Here is a 14,790-nt window from a genome sequence, read left to right on the forward strand (position 1 = left end):
TATTACCTTCATATGCTCTCTTTGCTTTTCGCCTTCCTCACTACACTAAGTACCATTTTTTAACGCTGTGTACTCACTCTTGCTAAGTACATGTGAACAGATCTTGAAGAAAAAAAACAAAACAAAACATACTTTTCTTTTCTCTTTAATTCAAACCACTTTACAGAAAGTACAATTGTTTACAATGAACAAAGAAGTAGGTAGGTTTCCAATGCTTAATTGTGTGTAAGAATATTGCAGAATCTGCTGTGCTGTGTACTTTGGAAAAACCATGAGAAAAACAGCTGGCTGAAGAAGAAATGATAAATGTCCTTTTTTTTCAAGCCTTCTCTCGGCCTGGCTTGGGGGGCGGGGAGACGTGCACTCGCCTTTCCATTTTGCTTTTTCCTGCTCTTGCCAAGTCCTCTGCCGGCTCTACATCTCTCCTATTAGCTTTTATTAGGCTTGCACTCATGCCTTTGCCTTTCACCACTTCAAAAGTGCGCCTACTTGAATATTACCTTCATATGCTCTCTTTGCTTTTCGCCTTCCTCACTACACCGTGAAGAGATGTTGAATAAAAAAAAGCAAAGAAAAGATGGTTTTGTTTTGTGTTTTATTGAAAGCACTTTCCAGAAAGTGTAATTGTTTAGAATGAAGACAGAAGTAGGTAGGTAGGTTTCCATGTGTAATTGATGTGTAAGAATATTGCAGAATCTGCTGTGCTGTGTACTTTGTAAAAACCATGAGAAGGGCTGGCTGGCTGGCTGGAGAAGAAATGATAAATGTCCTTTTTTTTAACCGTTCTCTCGGCCGGCCGTTTGGCGTATGATGTGTGGCAGAGCACTCTGGTACAGAGCGCCGCCAGTTCGAACCCCCACGATCTCGCTGCCACGGCCCTAGCTTGGGGGGCGGGGATGCGCATTCGCGTTTCCCCTTTTGCCTTTTCCTGCTCCAGCCAAGTCCTCCGCCTGCTCGACATCTCTCCTATTACCTTTTATTACGCTTGCACTCATGCCTTTGCCTTTCACCACTTCAAAAGTGCGCCTACTTGAATATTACCTTGATAGGCTCTCTTTGTTTTTGGCCTTCCTCACTACACCGTGAAGAGATGTTGAATAAAAAAAAGCAAAGAAAAGATGGTTTTGTTTTGTGTTTTATTGAAAGCACTTTCCAGAAAGTGTAATTGTTTAGAATGAAGACAGAAGTAGGTAGGTAGGTTTCCATGTGTAATTGATGTGTAAGAATATTGCAGAATCTGCTGTGCTGTGTACTTTGTAAAAACCATGAGAAGGGCTGGCTGGCTGGCTGGCTGGAGAAGAAATGATAAATGTCCTTTTTTTTAACCGTTCTCTCGGCCGGCCGTTTGGCGTATGATGTGTGGCAGAGCACTCTGGTACAGAGCGCCGCCAGTTCGAACCCCCACGATCTCGCTGCCACGGCCCTAGCTTGGGGGGCGGGGATGCGCATTCGCGTTTCCCCTTTTGCCTTTTCCTGCTCCAGCCAAGTCCTCCGCCTGCTCGACATCTCTCCTATTACCTTTTATTACGCTTGCACTCATGCCTTTGCCTTTCACCACTTCAAAACTGCGCCTACTTCAATATTACCTTCATATGCTCTCTTTGCTTTTCGCCTTCCTCACTACACTAAGTACCATTTTTTAACGCTGTGTACTCACTCTTGCTAAGTACATGTGAACAGATCTTGAAGAAAAAAAACAAAACAAAACATACTTTTCTTTTCTCTTTAATTCAAACCACTTTACAGAAAGTACAATTGTTTACAATGAACAAAGAAGTAGGTAGGTTTCCAATGCTTAATTAGTGTGTAAGAATATTGCAGAATCTGCTGTGCTGTGTACTTTGGAAAAACCATGAGAAAAACAGCTGGCTGAAGAAGAAATGATAAATGTCCTTTTTTTTCAAGCCTTCTCTCGGCCTGGCTTGGGGGGCGGGGAGACGTGCACTCGCCTTTCCATTTTGCTTTTTCCTGCTCTTGCCAAGTCCTCTGCCGGCTCTACATCTCTCCTATTAGCTTTTATTAGGCTTGCACTCATGCCTTTGCCTTTCACCACTTCAAAAGTGCGCCTACTTGAATATTACCTTGATAGGCTCTCTTTGTTTTTGGCCTTCCTCACTACACCGTGAAGAGATGTTGAATAAAAAAAAGCAAAGAAAAGATGGTTTTGTTTTGTGTTTTATTGAAAGCACTTTCCAGAAAGTGTAATTGTTTAGAATGAAGACAGAAGTAGGTAGGTAGGTTTCCATGTGTAATTGATGTGTAAGAATATTGCAGAATCTGCTGTGCTGTGTACTTTGTAAAAACCATGAGAAGGGCTGGCTGGCTGGCTGGAGAAGAAATGATAAATGTCCTTTTTTTTAACCGTTCTCTCGGCCGGCCGTTTGGCGTATGATGTGTGGCAGAGCACTCTGGTACAGAGCGCCGCCAGTTCGAACCCCCACGATCTCGCTGCCACGGCCCTAGCTTGGGGGGCGGGGATGCGCATTCGCGTTTCCCCTTTTGCCTTTTCCTGCTCCAGCCAAGTCCTCCGCCTGCTCGACATCTCTCCTATTACCTTTTATTACGCTTGCACTCATGCCTTTGCCTTTCACCACTTCAAAACTGCGCCTACTTCAATATTACCTTCATATGCTCTCTTTGCTTTTCGCCTTCCTCACTACACTAAGTACCATTTTTTAACGCTGTGTACTCACTCTTGCTAAGTACATGTGAACAGATCTTGAAGAAAAAAAACAAAACAAAACATACTTTTCTTTTCTCTTTAATTCAAACCACTTTACAGAAAGTACAATTGTTTACAATGAACAAAGAAGTAGGTAGGTTTCCAATGCTTAATTGTGTGTAAGAATATTGCAGAATCTGCTGTGCTGTGTACTTTGGAAAAACCATGAGAAAAACAGCTGGCTGAAGAAGAAATGATAAATGTCCTTTTTTTTCAAGCCTTCTCTCGGCCTGGCTTGGGGGGCGGGGAGACGTGCACTCGCCTTTCCATTTTGCTTTTTCCTGCTCTTGCCAAGTCCTCTGCCGGCTCTACATCTCTCCTATTAGCTTTTATTAGGCTTGCACTCATGCCTTTGCCTTTCACCACTTCAAAAGTGCGCCTACTTGAATATTACCTTCATATGCTCTCTTTGCTTTTCGCCTTCCTCACTACACCGTGAAGAGATGTTGAATAAAAAAAAGCAAAGAAAAGATGGTTTTGTTTTGTGTTTTATTGAAAGCACTTTCCAGAAAGTGTAATTGTTTAGAATGAAGACAGAAGTAGGTAGGTAGGTTTCCATGTGTAATTGATGTGTAAGAATATTGCAGAATCTGCTGTGCTGTGTACTTTGTAAAAACCATGAGAAGGGCTGGCTGGCTGGCTGGAGAAGAAATGATAAATGTCCTTTTTTTTAACCGTTCTCTCGGCCGGCCGTTTGGCGTATGATGTGTGGCAGAGCACTCTGGTACAGAGCGCCGCCAGTTCGAACCCCCACGATCTCGCTGCCACGGCCCTAGCTTGGGGGGCGGGGATGCGCATTCGCGTTTCCCCTTTTGCCTTTTCCTGCTCCAGCCAAGTCCTCCGCCTGCTCGACATCTCTCCTATTACCTTTTATTACGCTTGCACTCATGCCTTTGCCTTTCACCACTTCAAAAGTGCGCCTACTTGAATATTACCTTGATAGGCTCTCTTTGTTTTTGGCCTTCCTCACTACACCGTGAAGAGATGTTGAATAAAAAAAAGCAAAGAAAAGATGGTTTTGTTTTGTGTTTTATTGAAAGCACTTTCCAGAAAGTGTAATTGTTTAGAATGAAGACAGAAGTAGGTAGGTAGGTTTCCATGTGTAATTGATGTGTAAGAATATTGCAGAATCTGCTGTGCTGTGTACTTTGTAAAAACCATGAGAAGGGCTGGCTGGCTGGCTGGAGAAGAAATGATAAATGTCCTTTTTTTTAACCGTTCTCTCGGCCGGCCGTTTGGCGTATGATGTGTGGCAGAGCACTCTGGTACAGAGCGCCGCCAGTTCGAACCCCCACGATCTCGCTGCCACGGCCCTAGCTTGGGGGGCGGGGATGCGCATTCGCGTTTCCCCTTTTGCCTTTTCCTGCTCCAGCCAAGTCCTCCGCCTGCTCGACATCTCTCCTATTACCTTTTATTACGCTTGCACTCATGCCTTTGCCTTTCACCACTTCAAAACTGCGCCTACTTCAATATTACCTTCATATGCTCTCTTTGCTTTTCGCCTTCCTCACTACACTAAGTACCATTTTTTAACGCTGTGTACTCACTCTTGCTAAGTACATGTGAACAGATCTTGAAGAAAAAAAACAAAACAAAACATACTTTTCTTTTCTCTTTAATTCAAACCACTTTACAGAAAGTACAATTGTTTACAATGAACAAAGAAGTAGGTAGGTTTCCAATGCTTAATTGTGTGTAAGAATATTGCAGAATCTGCTGTGCTGTGTACTTTGGAAAAACCATGAGAAAAACAGCTGGCTGAAGAAGAAATGATAAATGTCCTTTTTTTTCAAGCCTTCTCTCGGCCTGGCTTGGGGGGCGGGGAGACGTGCACTCGCCTTTCCATTTTGCTTTTTCCTGCTCTTGCCAAGTCCTCTGCCGGCTCTACATCTCTCCTATTAGCTTTTATTAGGCTTGCACTCATGCCTTTGCCTTTCACCACTTCAAAAGTGCGCCTACTTGAATATTACCTTCATATGCTCTCTTTGCTTTTCGCCTTCCTCACTACACCGTGAAGAGATGTTGAATAAAAAAAAGCAAAGAAAAGATGGTTTTGTTTTGTGTTTTATTGAAAGCACTTTCCAGAAAGTGTAATTGTTTAGAATGAAGACAGAAGTAGGTAGGTAGGTTTCCATGTGTAATTGATGTGTAAGAATATTGCAGAATCTGCTGTGCTGTGTACTTTGTAAAAACCATGAGAAGGGCTGGCTGGCTGGCTGGAGAAGAAATGATAAATGTCCTTTTTTTTAACCGTTCTCTCGGCCGGCCGTTTGGCGTATGATGTGTGGCAGAGCACTCTGGTACAGAGCGCCGCCAGTTCGAACCCCCACGATCTCGCTGCCACGGCCCTAGCTTGGGGGGCGGGGATGCGCATTCGCGTTTCCCCTTTTGCCTTTTCCTGCTCCAGCCAAGTCCTCCGCCTGCTCGACATCTCTCCTATTACCTTTTATTACGCTTGCACTCATGCCTTTGCCTTTCACCACTTCAAAACTGCGCCTACTTCAATATTACCTTCATATGCTCTCTTTGCTTTTCGCCTTCCTCACTACACTAAGTACCATTTTTTAACGCTGTGTACTCACTCTTGCTAAGTACATGTGAACAGATCTTGAAGAAAAAAAACAAAACAAAACATACTTTTCTTTTCTCTTTAATTCAAACCACTTTACAGAAAGTACAATTGTTTACAATGAACAAAGAAGTAGGTAGGTTTCCAATGCTTAATTGTGTGTAAGAATATTGCAGAATCTGCTGTGCTGTGTACTTTGGAAAAACCATGAGAAAAACAGCTGGCTGAAGAAGAAATGATAAATGTCCTTTTTTTTCAAGCCTTCTCTCGGCCTGGCTTGGGGGGCGGGGAGACGTGCACTCGCCTTTCCATTTTGCTTTTTCCTGCTCTTGCCAAGTCCTCTGCCGGCTCTACATCTCTCCTATTAGCTTTTATTAGGCTTGCACTCATGCCTTTGCCTTTCACCACTTCAAAAGTGCGCCTACTTGAATATTACCTTCATATGCTCTCTTTGCTTTTCGCCTTCCTCACTACACCGTGAAGAGATGTTGAATAAAAAAAAGCAAAGAAAAGATGGTTTTGTTTTGTGTTTTATTGAAAGCACTTTCCAGAAAGTGTAATTGTTTAGAATGAAGACAGAAGTAGGTAGGTAGGTTTCCATGTGTAATTGATGTGTAAGAATATTGCAGAATCTGCTGTGCTGTGTACTTTGTAAAAACCATGAGAAGGGCTGGCTGGCTGGCTGGAGAAGAAATGATAAATGTCCTTTTTTTTAACCGTTCTCTCGGCCGGCCGTTTGGCGTATGATGTGTGGCAGAGCACTCTGGTACAGAGCGCCGCCAGTTCGAACCCCCACGATCTCGCTGCCACGGCCCTAGCTTGGGGGGCGGGGATGCGCATTCGCGTTTCCCCTTTTGCCTTTTCCTGCTCCAGCCAAGTCCTCCGCCTGCTCGACATCTCTCCTATTACCTTTTATTACGCTTGCACTCATGCCTTTGCCTTTCACCACTTCAAAACTGCGCCTACTTCAATATTACCTTCATATGCTCTCTTTGCTTTTCGCCTTCCTCACTACACTAAGTACCATTTTTTAACGCTGTGTACTCACTCTTGCTAAGTACATGTGAACAGATCTTGAAGAAAAAAAACAAAACAAAACATACTTTTCTTTTCTCTTTAATTCAAACCACTTTACAGAAAGTACAATTGTTTACAATGAACAAAGAAGTAGGTAGGTTTCCAATGCTTAATTAGTGTGTAAGAATATTGCAGAATCTGCTGTGCTGTGTACTTTGGAAAAACCATGAGAAAAACAGCTGGCTGAAGAAGAAATGATAAATGTCCTTTTTTTTCAAGCCTTCTCTCGGCCTGGCTTGGGGGGCGGGGAGACGTGCACTCGCCTTTCCATTTTGCTTTTTCCTGCTCTTGCCAAGTCCTCTGCCGGCTCTACATCTCTCCTATTAGCTTTTATTAGGCTTGCACTCATGCCTTTGCCTTTCACCACTTCAAAAGTGCGCCTACTTGAATATTACCTTCATATGCTCTCTTTGCTTTTCGCCTTCCTCACTACACCGTGAAGAGATGTTGAATAAAAAAAAGCAAAGAAAAGATGGTTTTGTTTTGTGTTTTATTGAAAGCACTTTCCAGAAAGTGTAATTGTTTAGAATGAAGACAGAAGTAGGTAGGTAGGTTTCCATGTGTAATTGATGTGTAAGAATATTGCAGAATCTGCTGTGCTGTGTACTTTGTAAAAACCATGAGAAGGGCTGGCTGGCTGGCTGGAGAAGAAATGATAAATGTCCTTTTTTTTAACCGTTCTCTCGGCCGGCCGTTTGGCGTATGATGTGTGGCAGAGCACTCTGGTACAGAGCGCCGCCAGTTCGAACCCCCACGATCTCGCTGCCACGGCCCTAGCTTGGGGGGCGGGGATGCGCATTCGCGTTTCCCCTTTTGCCTTTTCCTGCTCCAGCCAAGTCCTCCGCCTGCTCGACATCTCTCCTATTACCTTTTATTACGCTTGCACTCATGCCTTTGCCTTTCACCACTTCAAAACTGCGCCTACTTCAATATTACCTTCATATGCTCTCTTTGCTTTTCGCCTTCCTCACTACACTAAGTACCATTTTTTAACGCTGTGTACTCACTCTTGCTAAGTACATGTGAACAGATCTTGAAGAAAAAAAACAAAACAAAACATACTTTTCTTTTCTCTTTAATTCAAACCACTTTACAGAAAGTACAATTGTTTACAATGAACAAAGAAGTAGGTAGGTTTCCAATGCTTAATTGTGTGTAAGAATATTGCAGAATCTGCTGTGCTGTGTACTTTGGAAAAACCATGAGAAAAACAGCTGGCTGAAGAAGAAATGATAAATGTCCTTTTTTTTCAAGCCTTCTCTCGGCCTGGCTTGGGGGGCGGGGAGACGTGCACTCGCCTTTCCATTTTGCTTTTTCCTGCTCTTGCCAAGTCCTCTGCCGGCTCTACATCTCTCCTATTAGCTTTTATTAGGCTTGCACTCATGCCTTTGCCTTTCACCACTTCAAAAGTGCGCCTACTTGAATATTACCTTCATATGCTCTCTTTGCTTTTCGCCTTCCTCACTACACCGTGAAGAGATGTTGAATAAAAAAAAGCAAAGAAAAGATGGTTTTGTTTTGTGTTTTATTGAAAGCACTTTCCAGAAAGTGTAATTGTTTAGAATGAAGACAGAAGTAGGTAGGTAGGTTTCCATGTGTAATTGATGTGTAAGAATATTGCAGAATCTGCTGTGCTGTGTACTTTGTAAAAACCATGAGAAGGGCTGGCTGGCTGGCTGGAGAAGAAATGATAAATGTCCTTTTTTTTAACCATTCTCTCGGCCGGCCGTTTGGCGTATGATGTGTGGCAGAGCACTCTGGTACAGAGCGCCGCCACTTCGAACCCCCACGATCTCGCTGCCACGGCCCTAGCTTGGGGGGCGGGGATGCGCATTCGCGTTTCCCCTTTTGCCTTTTCCTGCTCCAGCCAAGTCCTCCGCCTGCTCGACATCTCTCCTATTACCTTTTATTACGCTTGCACTCATGCCTTTGCCTTTCACCACTTCAAAACTGCGCCTACTTCAATATTACCTTCATATGCTCTCTTTGCTTTTCGCCTTCCTCACTACACTAAGTACCATTTTTTAACGCTGTGTACTCACTCTTGCTAAGTACATGTGAACAGATCTTGAAGAAAAAAAACAAAACAAAACATACTTTTCTTTTCTCTTTAATTCAAACCACTTTACAGAAAGTACAATTGTTTACAATGAACAAAGAAGTAGGTAGGTTTCCAATGCTTAATTAGTGTGTAAGAATATTGCAGAATCTGCTGTGCTGTGTACTTTGGAAAAACCATGAGAAAAACAGCTGGCTGAAGAAGAAATGATAAATGTCCTTTTTTTTCAAGCCTTCTCTCGGCCTGGCTTGGGGGGCGGGGAGACGTGCACTCGCCTTTCCATTTTGCTTTTTCCTGCTCTTGCCAAGTCCTCTGCCGGCTCTACATCTCTCCTATTAGCTTTTATTAGGCTTGCACTCATGCCTTTGCCTTTCACCACTTCAAAAGTGCGCCTACTTGAATATTACCTTGATAGGCTCTCTTTGTTTTTGGCCTTCCTCACTACACCGTGAAGAGATGTTGAATAAAAAAAAGCAAAGAAAAGATGGTTTTGTTTTGTGTTTTATTGAAAGCACTTTCCAGAAAGTGTAATTGTTTAGAATGAAGACAGAAGTAGGTAGGTAGGTTTCCATGTGTAATTGATGTGTAAGAATATTGCAGAATCTGCTGTGCTGTGTACTTTGTAAAAACCATGAGAAGGGCTGGCTGGCTGGCTGGCTGGAGAAGAAATGATAAATGTCCTTTTTTTTAACCGTTCTCTCGGCCGGCCGTTTGGCGTATGATGTGTGGCAGAGCACTCTGGTACAGAGCGCCGCCAGTTCGAACCCCCACGATCTCGCTGCCACGGCCCTAGCTTGGGGGGCGGGGATGCGCATTCGCGTTTCCCCTTTTGCCTTTTCCTGCTCCAGCCAAGTCCTCCGCCTGCTCGACATCTCTCCTATTACCTTTTATTACGCTTGCACTCATGCCTTTGCCTTTCACCACTTCAAAACTGCGCCTACTTCAATATTACCTTCATATGCTCTCTTTGCTTTTCGCCTTCCTCACTACACTAAGTACCATTTTTTAACGCTGTGTACTCACTCTTGCTAAGTACATGTGAACAGATCTTGAAGAAAAAAAACAAAACAAAACATACTTTTCTTTTCTCTTTAATTCAAACCACTTTACAGAAAGTACAATTGTTTACAATGAACAAAGAAGTAGGTAGGTTTCCAATGCTTAATTGTGTGTAAGAATATTGCAGAATCTGCTGTGCTGTGTACTTTGGAAAAACCATGAGAAAAACAGCTGGCTGAAGAAGAAATGATAAATGTCCTTTTTTTTCAAGCCTTCTCTCGGCCTGGCTTGGGGGGCGGGGAGACGTGCACTCGCCTTTCCATTTTGCTTTTTCCTGCTCTTGCCAAGTCCTCTGCCGGCTCTACATCTCTCCTATTAGCTTTTATTAGGCTTGCACTCATGCCTTTGCCTTTCACCACTTCAAAAGTGCGCCTACTTGAATATTACCTTCATATGCTCTCTTTGCTTTTCGCCTTCCTCACTACACCGTGAAGAGATGTTGAATAAAAAAAAGCAAAGAAAAGATGGTTTTGTTTTGTGTTTTATTGAAAGCACTTTCCAGAAAGTGTAATTGTTTAGAATGAAGACAGAAGTAGGTAGGTAGGTTTCCATGTGTAATTGATGTGTAAGAATATTGCAGAATCTGCTGTGCTGTGTACTTTGTAAAAACCATGAGAAGGGCTGGCTGGCTGGCTGGCTGGCTGGAGAAGAAATGATAAATGTCCTTTTTTTTAACCGTTCTCTCGGCCGGCCGTTTGGCGTATGATGTGTGGCAGAGCACTCTGGTACAGAGCGCCGCCAGTTCGAACCCCCACGATCTCGCTGCCACGGCCCTAGCTTGGGGGGCGGGGATGCGCATTCGCGTTTCCCCTTTTGCCTTTTCCTGCTCCAGCCAAGTCCTCCGCCTGCTCGACATCTCTCCTATTACCTTTTATTACGCTTGCACTCATGCCTTTGCCTTTCACCACTTCAAAACTGCGCCTACTTCAATATTACCTTCATATGCTCTCTTTGCTTTTCGCCTTCCTCACTACACTAAGTACCATTTTTTAACGCTGTGTACTCACTCTTGCTAAGTACATGTGAACAGATCTTGAAGAAAAAAAACAAAACAAAACATACTTTTCTTTTCTCTTTAATTCAAACCACTTTACAGAAAGTACAATTGTTTACAATGAACAAAGAAGTAGGTAGGTTTCCAATGCTTAATTGTGTGTAAGAATATTGCAGAATCTGCTGTGCTGTGTACTTTGGAAAAACCATGAGAAAAACAGCTGGCTGAAGAAGAAATGATAAATGTCCTTTTTTTTCAAGCCTTCTCTCGGCCTGGCTTGGGGGGCGGGGAGACGTGCACTCGCCTTTCCATTTTGCTTTTTCCTGCTCTTGCCAAGTCCTCTGCCGGCTCTACATCTCTCCTATTAGCTTTTATTAGGCTTGCACTCATGCCTTTGCCTTTCACCACTTCAAAAGTGCGCCTACTTGAATATTACCTTCATATGCTCTCTTTGCTTTTCGCCTTCCTCACTACACCGTGAAGAGATGTTGAATAAAAAAAAGCAAAGAAAAGATGGTTTTGTTTTGTGTTTTATTGAAAGCACTTTCCAGAAAGTGTAATTGTTTAGAATGAAGACAGAAGTAGGTAGGTAGGTTTCCATGTGTAATTGATGTGTAAGAATATTGCAGAATCTGCTGTGCTGTGTACTTTGTAAAAACCATGAGAAGGGCTGGCTGGCTGGCTGGCTGGAGAAGAAATGATAAATGTCCTTTTTTTTAACCGTTCTCTCGGCCGGCCGTTTGGCGTATGATGTGTGGCAGAGCACTCTGGTACAGAGCGCCGCCAGTTCGAACCCCCACGATCTCGCTGCCACGGCCCTAGCTTGGGGGGCGGGGATGCGCATTCGCGTTTCCCCTTTTGCCTTTTCCTGCTCCAGCCAAGTCCTCCGCCTGCTCGACATCTCTCCTATTACCTTTTATTACGCTTGCACTCATGCCTTTGCCTTTCACCACTTCAAAACTGCGCCTACTTGAATATTACCTTGATAGGCTCTCTTTGTTTTTGGCCTTCCTCACTACACCGTGAAGAGATGTTGAATAAAAAAAAGCAAAGAAAAGATGGTTTTGTTTTGTGTTTTATTGAAAGCACTTTCCAGAAAGTGTAATTGTTTAGAATGAAGACAGAAGTAGGTAGGTAGGTTTCCATGTGTAATTGATGTGTAAGAATATTGCAGAATCTGCTGTGCTGTGTACTTTGTAAAAACCATGAGAAGGGCTGGCTGGCTGGCTGGCTGGAGAAGAAATGATAAATGTCCTTTTTTTTAACCGTTCTCTCGGCCGGCCGTTTGGCGTATGATGTGTGGCAGAGCACTCTGGTACAGAGCGCCGCCAGTTCGAACCCCCACGATCTCGCTGCCACGGCCCTAGCTTGGGGGGCGGGGATGCGCATTCGCGTTTCCCCTTTTGCCTTTTCCTGCTCCAGCCAAGTCCTCCGCCTGCTCGACATCTCTCCTATTACCTTTTATTACGCTTGCACTCATGCCTTTGCCTTTCACCACTTCAAAACTGCGCCTACTTCAATATTACCTTGATAGGCTCTCTTTGTTTTTGGCCTTCCTCACTACACCGTGAAGAGATGTTGAATAAAAAAAAGCAAAGAAAAGATGGTTTTGTTTTGTGTTTTATTGAAAGCACTTTCCAGAAAGTGTAATTGTTTAGAATGAAGACAGAAGTAGGTAGGTAGGTTTCCATGTGTAATTGATGTGTAAGAATATTGCAGAATCTGCTGTGCTGTGTACTTTGTAAAAACCATGAGAAGGGCTGGCTGGCTGGCTGGCTGGAGAAGAAATGATAAATGTCCTTTTTTTTAACCGTTCTCTCGGCCGGCCGTTTGGCGTATGATGTGTGGCAGAGCACTCTGGTACAGAGCGCCGCCAGTTCGAACCCCCACGATCTCGCTGCCACGGCCCTAGCTTGGGGGGCGGGGATGCGCATTCGCGTTTCCCCTTTTGCCTTTTCCTGCTCCAGCCAAGTCCTCCGCCTGCTCGACATCTCTCCTATTACCTTTTATTACGCTTGCACTCATGCCTTTGCCTTTCACCACTTCAAAACTGCGCCTACTTCAATATTACCTTCATATGCTCTCTTTGCTTTTCGCCTTCCTCACTACACTAAGTACCATTTTTTAACGCTGTGTACTCACTCTTGCTAAGTACATGTGAACAGATCTTGAAGAAAAAAAACAAAACAAAACATACTTTTCTTTTCTCTTTAATTCAAACCACTTTACAGAAAGTACAATTGTTTACAATGAACAAAGAAGTAGGTAGGTTTCCAATGCTTAATTAGTGTGTAAGAATATTGCAGAATCTGCTGTGCTGTGTACTTTGGAAAAACCATGAGAAAAACAGCTGGCTGAAGAAGAAATGATAAATGTCCTTTTTTTTCAAGCCTTCTCTCGGCCTGGCTTGGGGGGCGGGGAGACGTGCACTCGCCTTTCCATTTTGCTTTTTCCTGCTCTTGCCAAGTCCTCTGCCGGCTCTACATCTCTCCTATTAGCTTTTATTAGGCTTGCACTCATGCCTTTGCCTTTCACCACTTCAAAAGTGCGCCTACTTGAATATTACCTTGATAGGCTCTCTTTGTTTTTGGCCTTCCTCACTACACCGTGAAGAGATGTTGAATAAAAAAAAGCAAAGAAAAGATGGTTTTGTTTTGTGTTTTATTGAAAGCACTTTCCAGAAAGTGTAATTGTTTAGAATGAAGACAGAAGTAGGTAGGTAGGTTTCCATGTGTAATTGATGTGTAAGAATATTGCAGAATCTGCTGTGCTGTGTACTTTGTAAAAACCATGAGAAGGGCTGGCTGGCTGGCTGGAGAAGAAATGATAAATGTCCTTTTTTTTAACCGTTCTCTCGGCCGGCCGTTTGGCGTATGATGTGTGGCAGAGCACTCTGGTACAGAGCGCCGCCAGTTCGAACCCCCACGATCTCGCTGCCACGGCCCTAGCTTGGGGGGCGGGGATGCGCATTCGCGTTTCCCCTTTTGCCTTTTCCTGCTCCAGCCAAGTCCTCCGCCTGCTCGACATCTCTCCTATTACCTTTTATTACGCTTGCACTCATGCCTTTGCCTTTCACCACTTCAAAACTGCGCCTACTTCAATATTACCTTCATATGCTCTCTTTGCTTTTCGCCTTCCTCACTACACTAAGTACCATTTTTTAACGCTGTGTACTCACTCTTGCTAAGTACATGTGAACAGATCTTGAAGAAAAAAAACAAAACAAAACATACTTTTCTTTTCTCTTTAATTCAAACCACTTTACAGAAAGTACAATTGTTTACAATGAACAAAGAAGTAGGTAGGTTTCCAATGCTTAATTGTGTGTAAGAATATTGCAGAATCTGCTGTGCTGTGTACTTTGGAAAAACCATGAGAAAAACAGCTGGCTGAAGAAGAAATGATAAATGTCCTTTTTTTTCAAGCCTTCTCTCGGCCTGGCTTGGGGGGCGGGGAGACGTGCACTCGCCTTTCCATTTTGCTTTTTCCTGCTCTTGCCAAGTCCTCTGCCGGCTCTACATCTCTCCTATTAGCTTTTATTAGGCTTGCACTCATGCCTTTGCCTTTCACCACTTCAAAAGTGCGCCTACTTGAATATTACCTTCATATGCTCTCTTTGCTTTTCGCCTTCCTCACTACACCGTGAAGAGATGTTGAATAAAAAAAAGCAAAGAAAAGATGGTTTTGTTTTGTGTTTTATTGAAAGCACTTTCCAGAAAGTGTAATTGTTTAGAATGAAGACAGAAGTAGGTAGGTAGGTTTCCATGTGTAATTGATGTGTAAGAATATTGCAGAATCTGCTGTGCTGTGTACTTTGTAAAAACCATGAGAAGGGCTGGCTGGCTGGCTGGAGAAGAAATGATAAATGTCCTTTTTTTTATCCGTTCTCTCGGCCGGCCGTTTGGCGTATGATGTGTGGCAGAGCACTCTGGTACAGAGCGCCGCCAGTTCGAACCCCCACGATCTCGCTGCCACGGCCCTAGCTTGGGGGGCGGGGATGCGCATTCGCGTTTCCCCTTTTGCCTTTTCCTGCTCCAGCCAAGTCCTCCGCCTGCTCGACATCTCTCCTATTACCTTTTATTACGCTTGCACTCATGCCTTTGCCTTTCACCACTTCAAAACTGCGCCTACTTCAATATTACCTTCATATGCTCTCTTTGCTTTTCGCCTTCCTCACTACACTAAGTACCATTTTTTAACGCTGTGTACTCACTCTTGCTAAGTACATGTGAACAGATCTTGAAGAAAAAAAACAAAACAAAACATACTTTTCTTTTCTCTTTAATTCAAACCACTTTACAGAAAGTACA

Source organism: Rhamphochromis sp. 'chilingali' (assembly GCF_963969265.1).
Source record: "Rhamphochromis sp. 'chilingali' genome assembly, chromosome: 21".
Classification (NCBI taxonomy): domain Eukaryota; kingdom Metazoa; phylum Chordata; class Actinopteri; order Cichliformes; family Cichlidae; genus Rhamphochromis; species Rhamphochromis sp. 'chilingali'.